Here is a 16,917-nt window from a genome sequence, read left to right on the forward strand (position 1 = left end):
TAGCATTATCTCCTCCAGTGCCGTCCATGTTGCAGCAAATGTTCAGAGTTCATTCTTTCTGATAGCTGAGTAATATTCCATTGTATATATGGACCACAACTTCTTAATCCAGTCATCTGTTGAAGGGCATCTTGGCTTCTTCCATGATTTAGCTATTGTGGACATTGCTGCTATGAACATTGGGGTGCATATGGCCCTTCTCTTCACTACGTCTGTATCTTTGTGGTAAATACCCAGTAGTGCAATGGCTGGATGATAGGGTAGCTCAATTTTCAACTTTTTAAGGGACCTCCACACTGTTTTCCAGAGTGGCTGTACCAACTTGCATTCCCACCAACAATGTAGGAGGGATCCCCTTTCTCCACATCATCTCCAGCAATTGTTGTCTCTTGCCTTGTCTATTTCTGCCATTCTAACTGGCGTAAGGTGCTATCTCAGTGTGGTTTTGATTTGAATTTCCTTGATGGCTAATGATTTTGAACATTTTTTCATGTGTCTGTTAGCCATTTGTATGTCTTCATTGGAAAAGTGTCTGTTCATATCTTCTGCCCATTTTTTGATTTGTTTATTTGTTTCTCGTGTATTGAGTTTGGGAAGTTCTTTGTAGATCTTGGATACCAGTCCTTTATCTGTAGGGTCATTTGCAAATATATTCTCCCATTCCGTGGGCTGCCTCTTAGTTTTTTTGACTGTCTCCTTGGCTGTGCAGAAGCTTTTTATCTTGATGAAGTCCCATAAGTTCATTTTCTTTTGTTTCTCTTGCCTTTGGGGATGTATCCTGAAAAAGGTTGCTTTGGCCGATGTCGTAGAGGTTGCTGCCTATGTCCTCCTCTAGAATTTTGATGGATTCCTGTCTCACATCGAGGTCTTTCATCCATTTGGAGTTTATTTTTGTGTATGGTGTGAGAGAGTGGTCAAGTTTCATTCTTTTACATGTAGCTGTCCAATTTTCCCAGCACCATTTATTGAAGAGACTGTCTTTTTCCCACCGGATGTTTTTTCCTGCTTTATCAAATATTAGTTGCCCAAAGAGCTGAGGGTCCATTTCTGGGCTCTCTGTTCTGTTCCATTGGTCTATGTGTCTGTTTTTGTGCCAGTACCATGCTGTCTTTGTGATCACAGCTTTGTAGTACAGCTTGAAATCCAGCATTGTGATGCCCCCAGCTTTGTTTTTCCTTTTCAACAGTTCCTTGGAGATTTGGGGCCTTTTCTGGTTCCATACAAATTTAAGGACTATTTGTTCCAGTTCTTTGAAATATGTCCTCGGTATTTTGATCGGGATAGCACTGAAAGTGTAGATTGCTCTGGGTAGCATGGACATTATAACTATGTTAATTCTTCCGATCCTTGAGCATGGAATATCTTTCCATCTTTTTATGTCTCCCTCAATGTCTTTCAAGTGTGATTTATAGTTTCTAGAATATAGGTCCTTTACGTCTCCGGTTAACTTAATTCCAAGGTAACGTATGGTTTTTGGTGCTATTATAAATGGGATGGATTCCCTAATTTCTCTTTCTTCAGTCTCGTTATTCGTGTATAGAAATGCAACTGATTTCTGAGCATTGATTTTGTATACCGCCACGTTACTGAATTGCTCTATAACTTCTAATAGTTTGGGAGTGGCTTCTTTTGGGTTTTCCATATACAGTATCATGTCATCTGCGAGGAGAGACATTTTGACTTCTTCTTTGCCGATTTGAATACCTTTGATCCCTTTTTGTCGTCTGATTGCTGTTGCAAGGACTTCTAGTACTATGTTGAATAATAGTGGCGAGAGTGGCCATCCTTGTCGAGTTACTGATCTTAAGGGAAAGGCTTCCAGCTTTTCCCCATTGAGAATAATATTTGCAGTAGGCTTTTCATAGATGGCTTTTATGAGATTGAGAAATGTACCTTCTATTCCTACACTCTGAAGGGTTTTAATCAGGAAAGGATGCTGTATTTTGTCAAATGCTTTTTCGGCATCGATTGAGAGGATCATATGGTTCCTGAGTCTTTTCTTGTTGATATGATGTATCACGCTGATTGATTTGCGAATATTGAACCACGGTTGCATCCCAGGTATGAATCCCACTTGATCGTGATGGATAATCCTTTTAATGTACTGTTGGATTCTATTAGCAAGTATCTTGTTGAGGATTTTGGCGTCCATATTCATTAGGGAAATCGGCCTGTAATTCTCCTTTTTGATGGGGTCTTTGCCTGGTTTGGGGATCAAGGTAATATTGGCCTCATAGAATGAGTTTGGTAGCTTTCCTTCTGTTTCCTTTTTTTGAAATAGCTTTAGGAGAATAGGTATTATTTCTTCTTTGAATGTTTGGTAGAATTCCCCAGGAAAACCATCCGGGCCTGGAGTTTTGTTATTTGGAAGGTTGTTTATCACTGACTCAATTTCTTCATAATTAATTGGCCTATTTAAGAAATCAATTTCTTCCTGTTTCAATCTTGGTAGTTTATAGGTTTCCAGGAAGGATTCCATCTCTTCCAGATTGCTTAGTTTATTGGCATATAGCTGTTGATAAAAATTTCTAATAATCCTTCCAATTTCAATGGTGTTCGTCGTGACCTCCCCTTTTTCATTCATAATTTTAATAATTTGGGTCCTTTCTCTTTTCTTTTGGTTAAGTGTTGCCAGTGGTCTGTCAATTATATTGATTCTCTCAAAGAACCAGCTTCTAGTCCTGTTGATCTGCTCTCCTGCAATTCTGGTTTCTGATTGATTGATTTCTGCTCTAATTTTGGTCAACTGCTTCCTCGTGAGTGGATTAGGCCTGTCCCTCTGTTGCTGTTCCAGCTTCTTGAGGTGAGAATATAAAAACTGCATTTTAGATTTTTCTATTCTTTTGAGTGAGGCTTGGATGGCTATGTATTTCCCCCTTAGGACTGCCTTTGCAGTATGCCATAGGTTTTGGACCGTTGTGTTTTCATTCTCGTTGGTGTCCATAAATTGTTTAACTTGATTTTTGATTTCCTGGTTTATCGAGTCATTCCTGAGCAGGATGGTTCCTAGTCTCCAAGTGTTTGAGTTTCTTACAAATTTTTCCTTGTGGTTGAGTTCCAATTTCAGAGCGTTGTGGTCTGAGAATATGCAGGGGATAATTTCAATCTTTTGGTATCAGCTGAGACCTGTTTTGTGTCCCAGAACATGGTCTATTCTTGAGAATGTTCCATGGGCATTAGAATAGAATGAGTATTCTTTGGTTCTGGGGTGTAGTGTTCTATATATATCTATGAGGTCCAACTCGTCGAGTATGGCATTCAAAGCCTTTGATTCTTTGCTTAGTTTTTGCCAGGGTGTTTTGTCTATTTCTGATAGTGTAGTGTTGAGGTCCCCTACTATTAATGTATTTTTATCTATATGTCTCTTTATTCTGGTTAAGAGTTGGCTTGTGTATCTTGCTGCTCCCCTGTTGGGGGCATATATATTTATAATTGTCATATCCACTTGTTGAATACTTCCTTTAAGAATAATATAGTGCCCTTCTGCGTCTCTAACTATAGTCTGTAGTTTAAAATCCAATTTATCTGATACGAGAATTGCTACCCCAGCTTTCTTTTGAGGTCCATTTGCGTGAAAGATGGTACTCCATCCCCTTACTCTCAGTCTGAATGCGTCTTTGGGTTCAAAATGAGTCTCTTGTAGACAGCAAATGGATGGGTCATTTCTTTTTATCCAATCTGCAACCCTGTCGCCCGGCATTTATGGGAGCGTTTAAACCATTTACATTGGCACTAAGAACTGAGAGATAGAATTTTAATGATGCCATGTTGCCAGTAAAGTCTTTGTTTGTATTGGTTGTGACTTTCTTTTGTGTATCACTCTTGGGGCCTTTTTACCTTTATAGAACCCCCCCTTAATATCTCCTGTAGGGCTGGTTTCGTGGTTTCAAAATTGGTTAATGACTGGCGATTCTGAAATGTCTTTATTTCTCCATCAATTCTGAATGACAGCCTTGCTGGATAAAGGATCCTTGGCTGCATGTTTTTCTCTGAAAGAGCTTTAAAAATGCCCCCCCAACCCTTTCTCTCATTCCAGGTCTGTGTAGACAGGTCTGACGTAATTCTGATGCCTTTGCCTTGGTACATGAGAAATTTCTTTGCCCTGGCCGCTTTCAATACTGTATCCTTGGATCTAATATTTGTGAAATGCACTATGACGTGACGTGGCATAGGTTTGTTGTGGTTGAGCTTGGGTGGGGTCCTCTCTGCCTTTTGGACATGAATGTTTGTTTCCCTCGCTAGATTAGGGAAGTTTTCAGCTACAATTTGTTCAAATATGTCTTCTAGACCTCTGTTTTTCTCCACCCCCTCGGGGATGCCGATGATTCTAACATTGGATCGTTTCATTGAGTCAGTAATCTCCAGTACCCTACATTCGTGGGCGTGGATTTTTTTAAGAGCAGCTTCTATTTTGTTTTTTTCCTCTATTAACGCATCCTCCAATTCACTAATCCGTTCCTCTGTTTCGGTGACCCTGGCCGTCAGAACCTCTAGTTTTGCCTGCATTTGGCTCATAGAATTTTTAATTTCTGTCAGATTCTCTCTCATTTCTGTCCTTAGGGATTCTATATTCTCAGTAACTTTTTCTTTAATACTTTTTTCAATTCTACTCATCATTTTGACCATCGTTACTCTGAATTCCATTTCTGATAATTTGGTTACATCGATATCCATTATTTCTGTGGCAGAGGCCGCAGACTCACTGTTTTCTTTGCTGGGCGGGGGGGGGGGGGGCTTCTACTTCTTGTCATTGTGATGAGGAGAGGTTGCGGGGTTGTCCAGAGCCCAAATTATTGACTGGGTCCCAGGCCGTGCCCCTTGTTTTATAGGGATCTTGGGGATGTGGGCTTCTTCTTTAAAGATTTTATTTATTTTTATGTGGCAGATAGCCAACCAGCGAAAGAGGGAACACAAGCAGGGGAGTGGGAGAGGAAGAAGCAGGCTCCCAGTGGAGGAGCCCGATGAGGGACTCCTTTCCAGAACCCCGGGATCACGCCCTAAGCTGAAGACAGGCGCTCAATGACTGCGCCACCCAGGCGCCCCGGGTTGTGGGCTTCTTGATTTTTCAGCCTGCCTTCTGTGTTCTGGGGGAGGGGCCTGCCGCGCTGATACTCAGGCAGCCATGTTTGGGTAGAGTCTCCGTGTCCCCTGCAAGGGGGGATGGGAATGGGCATGCTGTGAGCCGGTATTTCCAGGCTTTTGTTCTCTGGCGGCTTTCCCTGGCGGTCTGCTATGCCTCTTCTGAGAGAGCAGCAGAGGCCGAATTTCAGCCTCCGTCACAGAACAGAGGGATTGTGGCCCGTTCTCCACTGATATTCTGGCCACTTTAACTCCGTTACTGTTGGTGCTGTTCAACCCTGCAGCGTCCCCGGATGTGCGCCCCACACCCTGCGTCCCAACCCTCACTTCCAGGGCCGGCGCGTCTCTGTCCTTTGTGTTTCTTTTTTTTTTTTTAATGATTTTTTGTCCTTTGTGTTTCTAACGCCACCAGCCGCCCCCGCACGCTCCCGGGTCTCCGGGTCTCAGTCTATTTCCGTTGAGCACACCGTGATTCCAGAGTTCCGTGAGAAGCCTGGTGGCACGCACTCCCGGCTCAGCGTCCCAGTCTGCTGTTTCGCGCGCGCGTGCCGACCGAGAGTCCGCCCTCTCCCCCGTGCTGGTGGCCCGCCAGCCGCCCTGCGTGCTCCGGGAGTTCCGGTCTCAGTCTGGATCCAGTGAGCACACCGGGATTCCGGAGTTCCACGAGATGCCTGGTGGCGCGCGCTCCCGGCTCACCGGTCTCAGTGTGTTCTCTCGCGGGTGCCGTCCACGAGTCCGCCCATGCAGGTGGCTACTGCTTCCGGGCGCCCGAATGCGGCGGCTCCCTCCCCCTTCCGTTTATCTTCCGATATCTGTGAGCGGTTTCACGGCTCCCTGCTTCGTACCTCAATACTCAGCGCTGAAGATGTTCATTTATAGAGATCCAGATGTATCTTCCTGTGTCTCAGGCTGCTTCCGTGGTTGTTTAAGCTGGTCTGGTACCTATCCAGCTCGACTCAGGGGACCGGCTGATAAAGGCATCCCCTACTCCTCCGCCATCTTAACTCCTCCCAGAAGTTTGTACCTCTTAATCCCACCCCAACACCTCTCCCTCTGGCAACCACCAATTTGTACTCTGTATTTATGAGTGTTTCTTTTGATTTGTTTTTTAGATTCTACATATAGGTGAAATTATTTGGTATTTGCCTGTCTCTTATCATATACTGCTTTCATTTTGTTGTTTTTTATATCTCACCGTCTGTTCTAGTGCTGACAAAGGTTATGGGATATGAGATTTACCAAAAGGTGGAGGCAGGGAGATACCCTAAGAACTAAATATAAAATGTTGCCTTAAATTTCTAATAAAATTAAAACTAAACAAAATAATAAATGATATATAGCAATTTTACAGCAAAAGGAGAATGATTTTTTTCTCCTTTTTAGATGTATGTTGATGGATGTTTGTGAATTCTACATCTGGTATCTGGATACAGTATATCCTATGGTTAAATGTGAAACTTTCCTCGACGGGTGACTGACTCTAGGAAGCAGGTGATGGGAATGAATTAATTTAGAAAGCTGCTGTCACTGTTCATACCAGATGCTTATCACATCCCAAACATGGGAGGGACTCTTACTTTAAGAAGGTTCATTTTTACTAAGTTTAAACTGGAATTTCTCATTAGCATTATTCTGACAGTTGGATGATTTTTTTTTTTTTTTGAATTTCATTCGGAAAGGAATTGTGCCCCCTTCCCTGTGTCCCAATCCACCAAGTTCTCTTCCCCTCTGAATAACAGTATATAGCTGTCTCATATTAGGTATGCTTTGTGTATTTCTTCAACTATTTCCTTTGGGAAGATTTCAGTTCTAATTTGCTAAGTAAACTAAGGAATGGGCTGTGTATGTGTTTTGTTTTCTTTCTCAGTGGACTACATACTGGGACATCTGGAGCCTATGGGGCTTCCATCATTGATGATGCCTTCCTGTGACTTCAGGTCTTAGAGGCAGTGTGCTGTACAGACAGTTAGATGAGTCTGTAGTAAGGACTTAGGAGGCACAGATCCAGGCTTGAGGCTGATTGTCTAATACTCTGCTCCCAGACAATTAACTCTTCCGCCATTCTTCCCTACCCATCACTGCCACCAAGAGCTATATTTTCTCATCCATTCAATGGCAGTGTTTGACAAGATGCATTGAAGGACAAATCTTACTTTGAACAGGAGATAAATTACTCAAATAAAATTGTCCTTGCAAATTGAGGGTAAGGACAATGTTATATATTTAATTTATGTTTCCTTCTTCAGTGAATAACATGTTATTTTAGGTCCTATGGGGTGTCCAGTGCATTGAGAGCCTACTCTATACTTGCCAACGTATTAGTTATCACTCTCTCTTTCTTTCTTCCTCTCTTTCTTTTGATAAATGAATTATATCCCCTAAAACTTAAGTGAACTCTCAATTTTCCATGCTATAACCAAAAAGAGGAGTGAATAGATGACCAACAACCCGACACAAAGATACAAATTTACTTTGTTCTGATTTGGGGGAACTGTGGTTATTCACTGGAAAAGAATTATAAACTACTGCAATGCAGAGCTCTCTTTCTAACATCTCTACGAGTCTGCCCTACCTGCTTCCCTGGTATAGCTCTTTGCACATAAAAGCTACTCAGTGATTTATTGGCCTGATTTTGTGTTTGATTGGTTGATAATTGCAATTATGTCAATGAAGCAAAATGCTAACATAATGCTTAAGCCAAGAAGGGGAAGGGCAATATCTCCTAGCATAAAACTATTCTGAAATATTGGGAGATTTCATCTAGATGCATATGTTAACCAAATTTGATTTTTTCATTTGTTGACTCTGTTGGTTTTCCTTATGTATCATGCCATGTGCAATATAGCCAATCATGCAAGAGGTTTGAAAACACAGTACTCTGTGAATCATAAAACAGAACTACCGAATTTTCTTGTATAGCTTCAAAGCAACAACTTTTCATCTTTACAACCTACTAACAGCACCAACAATAATATTTAAGCAGAATTCAGTACAATGATTGCCTACAGGGATAACAGAATCTTAGGACATAGGAACTGCTTTTCAAACAAAATCTAAATTACTACTTTCAACAGAAAAATCATGGAATAGTTTTATAGCATATTTGCATACATCTTCTGTAATTGGTTGAATGTCATTTATCCAAAATATGAAACTGAAAGACATTTTAGAAAAGCAATATTTTTCTATATGCTAGCAGTATTATTCTTTTTAATTTTTTAAAATATTTATTTATTTATTTTAAATAATGGGAGAGAGAGAGTGCATGGGAATTGTGGGAGGGGCAGAGGGAGAGAGAGACAAATTCTCTGCTGAGCGTGGAGCCTGGACACAGGACTGGATCTCAGGACCCTGAGATCATGACCTGAGCCAAAATCAAGAGTCAGCTGCTTAACCGACTAAACCACCCAGACACCCCATGAGTATTATTCTTTATATGAATTGACCATAAATCTGAAAATTTTTGAAGTACTTTGAGAAACTTATAAAAAAGGGGAAAAGGGTATGAAATAGATGCAGCTTCATTTCTGAGTTGTGTATTTATTGAATGCCAACATTGTGATGAGTAGTGACTTCAAGATAGTGTTCAAGCGGGAAACATTTATCAGTTATCTTCTTTGCACAAGGTAAAGTGCTAGGGGTTTTGGCAATACCAAGTTAAGCCAGATAATCTCATCTTCCAAGTTGTCTATATTATATTAGAATAAATGAGTGTACAATTATTTCATTTGTTTTTGCTTTATTAATAATTTGAGATAGCCTTAACTATTTTAAAATAAAATTAGCAAGGTGAATATTGGCAAATTGTTTTTCTTATGATAAATAAGATCTTTAAATGATTTTCTTAAAACAAACTTTTTTTTTTTTTTTTTAGAGAGAGAGAGCGAGTGGTGGTGGGGGAGAGGGAGAGAGAGAACCTTAAGCAGGCTCTATGCCCAGTGTGAACCCCAACTTGGGGCTCAGTCTCACAACCCTGAGATCATGACTTGAGCCAAAATCAAGAGTTGGACACTTAACTGACTGAGTCACCCAGGCACCCCTCTTAAAAGAAACTTCCATCATGTCTCAAAATAATCAAAAATTTAAATGACTGTCTATTATTTTCAGAATTAAGTATAGACTTTTTGAAATGCATACTGAGGGCATTTTATACCATGATCACAAACTACTTATTTTCATCATTATCTCCTGAGACTTCACTAGGTATACTCCAAACATTAGAATTTTACTTTTCTAGTTGCTGAATTTTCTCTTGCTTGGTGCCTTTGCTCATTCTGTTATCCTGAGATGTCCCTACGTACCAATAAAAATCCAGTCAATTTCAAGAATGCATTCATGAGTTTTTTTCTGCTGTTACTATATTTCCTTTCTCAGAATCCTCATATTTTTCTTGAACTCTCTTCCAGGGTATTTATCTATAAAGTTAAAACACTTTGTACTCTGTTTAACTATAGTTATCCTGGTAAGTGTGAAGTGGTGTCTCACTGAGGTTTTGATTTGCATTTCCCTAATGACTACACATGTGAGTGAGTGTCCCCTCTTTCTGAGGAGTCCAGAACCTATGTGTGAATTTTTAGGCCTGACCAAGGCTTTGTTTGGCTGATCTTGTGGGACGGAATTGCCCATACTATAGCAGACGTAGTAGACAGTCACTGAGAGAGCTGCAGTTAGGAATTCAGACACCCCTAGGCAGCCATTCTTTTACACATATTTGCATTCCTAGCCTGGGCACTTCCATTTTGAGGTCTCTTTAATTGAGACTTTGACCAGATGTCTGCCTCGGGTGCCCCTGCCAAAACTTCATTATGGGGGCATGGGAGGAACCTTGAAGATGGTCTTCTCCCACTCAGTCTCAGTACTAAGACTTTCCACTAAGCCCTTCCACATCACCAGTCCCTGTCTCTCTGGTTCGTAAAACTGCAGGAAACTTTTTTCAGAGCTCTCTTGCAGTCCTTTACCAGCACAAAGCTCCTTGGGGTAAAATGAAACAGTAAGGAGAGTTAGCACTTTCTCTGGCTTAGCTTCTTGCTTATATTCTATTGCGATATATAATTAAACACTTGACTGTTTCTTTCATTTTGGCTTGTCATCTTAATAGGCTATTCCAGTATCTGACAACTCAATACTGCCCAGCTCAGGTGAGCTCTCAACACTTTTCACCTTTATTTTCTTGAATCTTCAAATATTTGTTAAGTGGCCATCGTGTGTCAAGCACTTTGTTTGGTTCTAAGTACCATCAAAGTACCAGAAACACTCAAATCAAGGTTTGCAGGTTGGAAGAAAAAGAGCTATGATTGACAGTGTAATAGGAATAAGAAGCAGAATCAAATGACTAAAACCACTGAACAAAGTCACCATCTTGGCTAATAAAGTTGGGATCTAAAGACTGAATAGAACTCAGGAGGGTGCTATGAAAATGAATGCCAGGCATGACAAACTATACAAGCAAAGGTATAGAGTCATGAAACAGCATCATGACTATCAAAAACATCCAACAATTAGTTGCGATACAGTTAAGGATGTATTTATTAGGACTGTTGGAAATGAAGCTGGAGAGAATAGTAGAGGAAGGTCAGCATTGTCCCTTTGCAATAAACAGCAATCTATGAATGTATTTTTATTTAAATATTTTTAATTTAAAAAAATTGAGATATAACTCACACACCAAAATTCACCATTTTAACCATTTTAAAAAGCATAATTCAGTGGTTTTTAGTGTATTACCAATGTTGTACAACCATAACGATATCTAATTTCATAATATATCCATACCCTAAAGAGAAACTTCACACCTCTCAATTGACCCCTCCTGCATTCCCTGGAAATCATTAATCTACTTTATGTCCGCATGGATTTGTCTGTTCTAGGCATTTAATGTAAATGGAATTACACAACATGAGATTTTCTGTGACTGGCTTCATTCACTTTGCATAATGTTTTCAAGCTTCAACCATATTGTGTATATATTTATATATTGTGTGTGTTTCTTTTTAAGAACTGAGTAATAGTCCATTGTATAGATAAAATGCATTTTGTTTATCCATTCATCAGTTGATGGGCATTTAAATTGTTTCCACTATTGGGCTATTATAAATCATGCTGCTATGAACATTTGTGTGTCAGATTTCTGTGTGAATATATGTTTTCAATTCTCTTGGGAAAGAAAAGTGCTGGGTTCTATGATAACTCTGTGTTTAATTTTTTGAGTTACTGCCAAAATGTTTGCCACAGCAGCTACACCATTTTACATTCCCACCAGCAATATGTGAATGTTTCAGTTTTTCCACATCTTCACTAACACTTATTATTTTTTTATTTTATGAATAACAATCATCATCACTTCGTATGGTTGTGAAGTGATAACTTATTGTGGGTTTAATTTGCATTCCTCTAATGAATAATGAGGTTGAACATTTTTTTTTCATGTATGCATTGACTTATTTTTCTTTGGAGAAATGTGTATTCCAACCCTTTGTCCTCTTTTTAACTGGGTTATTTGTCTTTTATTGTTAAGTTGTACAACAGATATGATGCTTTCAATGTAACCTTCACTATTTAACTGTAAATATTTAGGAATAAATGTAGTAAGGGAAATGTAACATTCCTACACTGGAAACTACCAAACTTTGTTAAAAAAATTAAAGATCTAAATAAGATCTGTGTTCACGGGTTGGAAGATTTAATATTAAGGTGGTAGTATCCCCAAATTGATTCATAGATTCGGTAAAATTCCTTATCAAAATTCCCATTGTTTACTTTTCAAAAATAGGAAAGCTGACCCTAATTTGTACATGGAAATGGAAGGGACCGTGAATAGCCAAAACGATCTTGAAAAATTAATCTATTTCTGCTGGTAATCTCTCCCTTATTGTTCCCAGTTATAAGTAACAACATAGCACATCAAAGTTAACTAACCCCCTAAAAAACACATAAATTCTCCCTCATATTATCATTTTTGTATTTTATATGGATCCATATTTATAAAATTGTCCTTTGTCTCTATTCTTCAAATGTTCCTTTTAAGGTATTTTATTAAAAGGCCCATTTTACCTCCTACCTGGGTTACAATTAAGAATTCCAAGAGATTAAAAAAAAAAGAATTCCAAGGGATTTGGCAAAAACAGTCCACATTCAATTTCATGTACTAGTCTATTCTCACTTCATTTTCTGGATTCACAAATGACGTTTCTTATCAATAATAGGCATTATATTCCAGAGGTCTAACTGGTAAACTAACATCATAAGTCTTTATTGCAACCCATGTTACTAACACATGTACACACACAAAATTTTAGAAATAACCCCAGACCCTATTATAAACCAAAAGCTATTACATTTGTCTTATCAATTAAGAACAAACAGAAGGGGCACTATCATAGAGATAATTATAAACTCAACAAGAACAGGGACTATGTCTCTATTCTTCACCAGTGGATTAAGAATAAGCATAATTTCATTAAATAGTTTGAATGGACCGATGGATGTTTGTAATAAAGCATTAAGATCAAGAAATCTCAAGAGTTAATTTCTGTGCAAATTTTTAAATATTGCTACCATCTTATTTCTTCATTTTCTGCCTTGGAATGTCCTGGCCATTAATTTCCTTTTTTGTATTTAGACAAGATCATTTTTTCATTCCATTTACCTCCTAGAGGTAAGGAGGTAAATTAATCAGCTAATTATGGATGTTACTGTTGATTTGTTCTTTTATTAGTTAGACTCTTCTAAAATTGCAATTATTGAGAGTCAAAAACATGAATTAGGTCTTTCAAAACATCATACTTATTTTGATTTAGATTAAAATATAAATTGAAATTTTAATAAAGTATTCTAGGGGATTTCAGGATGAATAGATATGCTCTTACTGTGGATATAATTTAAGTTCCTTTAATATTTCCTGTGTATTCAGGTTCAGATACAGTGTATACTGACCCTAAATAAAGACATTATAATAATTTTCATAGTTTTGGAAGAATATTTACCTACCAATAACCTAAGAGTCTTTATTCAAAACAGTTCTTATTTAAATTTCAGTTAGTTAACATACAGTGTAATATTAATTTCAGGTGTGCAATACAGTGATCAAACACTTCCATACATCACTTGGTGCTCATCACAGCAAGTGCAGTCGTTAATCCCCATCATTCATTCCACCTTTCCTTTCTGTTCCACCTTATCCTTTCTCTTACTGATATGACATATCTCATTGATAGATTTGGAATATTGAAGCACCCTTGGAACTTGAGAATATGTCCCACTTGATCATGGTGTATGATATTTTTAATGCATTGTTGGATTAGAATCACTATTATTTTGTTGAGGATTTTCGCATCTATGTTCATCAAGGATATTGGCCTGTAGTTCTCTTTTTTTGTGGTGTCTTTATTTGGTTTGGGTATCAGGGTAATGGTGACCTTGTAGAATGAATTTGGAAGTGTTCCTGTTTTCTATTTTTTGGAATAATTAACTCTTCCTTAAATGTTTGGCAGAATTTGCCTGTGAAGCCATCTGGTCCTTGACTTTTGTTTGTTGGGAGTTTTCTGATTACTGATTCAGTTTCTTTGCTGGTTATCAATCTGTTCAAATTTTCTATTTCTTCTTGTTTCAGTTCTGGTAGTTTATATCCTTCTAGGAATTTATCCATTTCTTCTTTTAGGTTGTCCAATTTGTTGGGTTATAGTTTTTCATAATATTATCTTATTATTGTTTCTTTTTCTGTGGTATTGGTTGTTATTTCTCCTCTCTCATTTGTGATTTTATTTATGTGAGTCCTTTTTTTCTTGATAAATCTGGCTAGAGATTTTTTGATTCTATAAATTTTTTTCAAAGAACCAGCTCCTGGTTTCTTTGATCTGTTCCATATGTTTTTTTTTTTTTACTTTCCATATCATTTATTTCTGCTGTAATATTTATTATTTCCTTCCTATTGCTGATATTAGTTTTTTTTTGTTGTTGTTCTTTTTCTAGCTCCTTTAGGTATAATGCTAGGTTGTTTATTTGAGGTTTTTCTGGTTTCTTGAGGTAGGCCTGTATTACTAATCATTTCCCTCTTAGAACTCCTTTTATTGTATCCCAATGGTTTTGGACCATTGTGTTTTCGTTTTCATTTTTTTCCGTGTGTGTGTGTGTGTGTGTGTGTGTGTGTGTGTGTGTGTGTTTTATTTCTTCTTTTATTTCCTGGTTGACTCGTAATTCTTTAGTTGCATGATATTTTACCTCTATGTATTTGTGGTCTTTCTGCACATTTTCTTGTGGTTGACTTCTACTTTCATTGTGTTGTGTTCAGAAAAGGTGTGCGGTATGACTTCAATCTTCTTGTATTTGTTTAGGCTTGTTTTGTAGCCTTCTATGTGATCTGTTCTGAAGAATGTCATATGTGCACTTGAAAAGATTGTGTATTCTGCTATTTTAGAAGGGAATGTTCTGAGTATATTTATTAAGTCCATCTGGTCCAGTGTGTCATTCAAAGCCATTATTTCCTTATTAATTTTCTGTTTGGATGATCTGCCCATTCATTTTAGTGGGATGTAGAAGTCCCCTACTCTTATCATGTGTTACTATCAATTATTGTTATTGTTTTATATATTTGGGTGCTCCCATGTTGAGTGCATAAATATTTACAATTGTTACTTCTTCTTGTTTGATTGTTTTCTTTATTCTGATATAGTGCCCTTCTTTGTCTCTTGCTACAGTCTTTGTTTTAAAGTCTAGGTTGTTTGATATATGTATTGCTACCCTTGCTTTCTTTAACACCAGTTTGCATGATATTTCTACATCCCCTCACTTTCAATCTGCAGGTACCTTTAGGTCTAAAATGAGTTTCTTGCAGGCAGCATATAGATAGGTATTGTCTTTTATCCATTCTGACACCCAATGTCTTTTGATGGGAATGTTTAGTCCATTTACATTCAAAGCAAGTATTGATAGATATGTACTTATTGTCATGTTATTTCTTCTTTTGTGGTTGCTTCCAAAGATTTTCTCTGATCTTTCTCTCTTTTATGTATTGCTGATTTTTTTAAAAAGATTTTATCATTTATTTGAGAAAGAGAGAGAGAGAGAGAGGGAACACAAGTGGTAGAAAGGGGTAGAGGGAGAGGGAGAAGCAGACTCCCTGCTGAGCAGGGAGCTCAATCCCAGACCCCCGAGATCATTACCTGAGCCGAAGGCAGACGCTTAACCGACTGACGCTGCCCCCCCCCCCCGCCCCGGGCATCCCTGTTGCTGATTTTTTTTTAGTGATATATTTGGATTTCTTTCTCTTCATTCTTTGCATGTTTACTGCTCATTTTTGATTTGTGGTTACCATTAGGTATATGTAACCTCTTTTGCAAATAGCAGTCAATATTAAGCTGATGGTCCTTTACATTAGAACCCATTCTCTTCTCCTCTTCTCCCCATGTTTAGGCATATGTTATTATATTTTATATCCTTTTCTTTTTGAGCTCCTTGACTGATTGTTTACAGAAATGTTCATGTTTACTGCTTTTGTGTTTCCTGCATTTATACTGGCCCTTTTAGTCTTTTTTTCCATTCAAAGTGTCCCCTTTAATATCACTTGCAGGGCTGGTTTAGTGGTCATGAACTCCTTTAGTTTTTGTCTGTCTGTGAAATTCTTTATTTCTCCTTCTATTCTGAATGTTAGCCTTCCTGTATATTTTATTCTTTGCTGCAGATTTTTCCCATTCTGCAGTTTGAATATATCTTGCCACTCCCTTCTGACTTGCCAAGTTTCTGTTGAGAAAACTCCAACTAGGCGTATGAGTTTTCCCTTGTAGTTACTGACTTCTTTTGCCTCGCTGCTTTAAAATTTTTTTTTCTTTATTACTATATTTTGCAAATTTAATTACAATATGTCTTGGTTTGGGCCTGCTTTTGTTGATTTTGATGGGAGTTCTCTATGCCTCCTGGATCTGGAGATCTGTTTCCTTCCCTAGATTAAGGAATTTTTTAGCTATTATTCCTTTATTTCTTTCTCTTCTTCTTCTGGAACTCCAATAATATGAATGTTGTTATGTTTGATGGAGTCACAGAGTTACCTAAGTCTGTTCTTGTTTTGTATAATTCTTCTTTCTCTCTCTAGTTAAGTTTCTTTGCTTTCCATCACTTTGTCTTCTAGGTCATTAATCCGTTTTCCTGCTTCTTCCTGCCTGTTGTTCGTTGCATCAAGCATGTTTCTAATCTTGTTTATTCACTCTTCATATCTGATTGATTCTTTTTTACCTCTTTTATCTCTGTGGTAAAGGTATCCCTGATGTTTTACATTCTTTTCTCAAGCTCAGTTAGTATCCTTGTGACTGTTGCTTTAAATTGTCCCTTAGGCATGTTGCTCAAATCTGTTTTGCTTAAATCTGTTTTTGCTTAAATCTGTGGCCTTATCTTTCATTTGGGATGAATTTCTCCATCTTGGCATTTTGTGTATGTCTCTACCTTCTTTTGTGTGCTAGAAATACCAGTTGTGTCTCCTGTTCTTGAAGGTAATGGCCTTATGAAGAAGAGTTCATGTAGTACCTAGGGCCTGGTTTTTCAGGGAGTGTCTCCAATGTGTGCTGCATGTGTTCTGCTGTTGTGTTTTGGCTTCTCTGTCCTTAAGGCCCATTGTGTATAGAGGCTCTCCTTGCCTGCTGTGGATACTGTTTGGTCCCTGGCCTCAATGTGGCGAGTTTTAATTAAGTGTACTCTGGACTGCTTGTGAAATGAAACTTATCTCCATGTCCACTGGAATGGAGCACTTCCAAAACTCTTTGGTCGGGAGACATTGTACGGGCTGGGGTTTGTGGTGGTCTTTTGGGGGAAGGGACCTGTTACACTGTGAGTGAAGTAAGCGTGACTGAGAAG

General features: G+C 38.3%; 1 pseudogene; it reads left to right on the top strand.

Annotated features, from left to right (window-relative positions):
• LOC123783058 (KRR1 small subunit processome component homolog pseudogene) overlaps positions 1-16,917 on the top strand; it is a 37,218-nt pseudogene that overhangs the window by 18,635 nt on the left and 1,666 nt on the right.

Source organism: Ursus americanus, chromosome 6 (genome assembly GCF_024610735.1).
Source record: "Ursus americanus isolate L20-20 chromosome 6, mUrsAme1.1.p, whole genome shotgun sequence".
NCBI classification, from domain to species: domain Eukaryota; kingdom Metazoa; phylum Chordata; class Mammalia; order Carnivora; family Ursidae; genus Ursus; species Ursus americanus.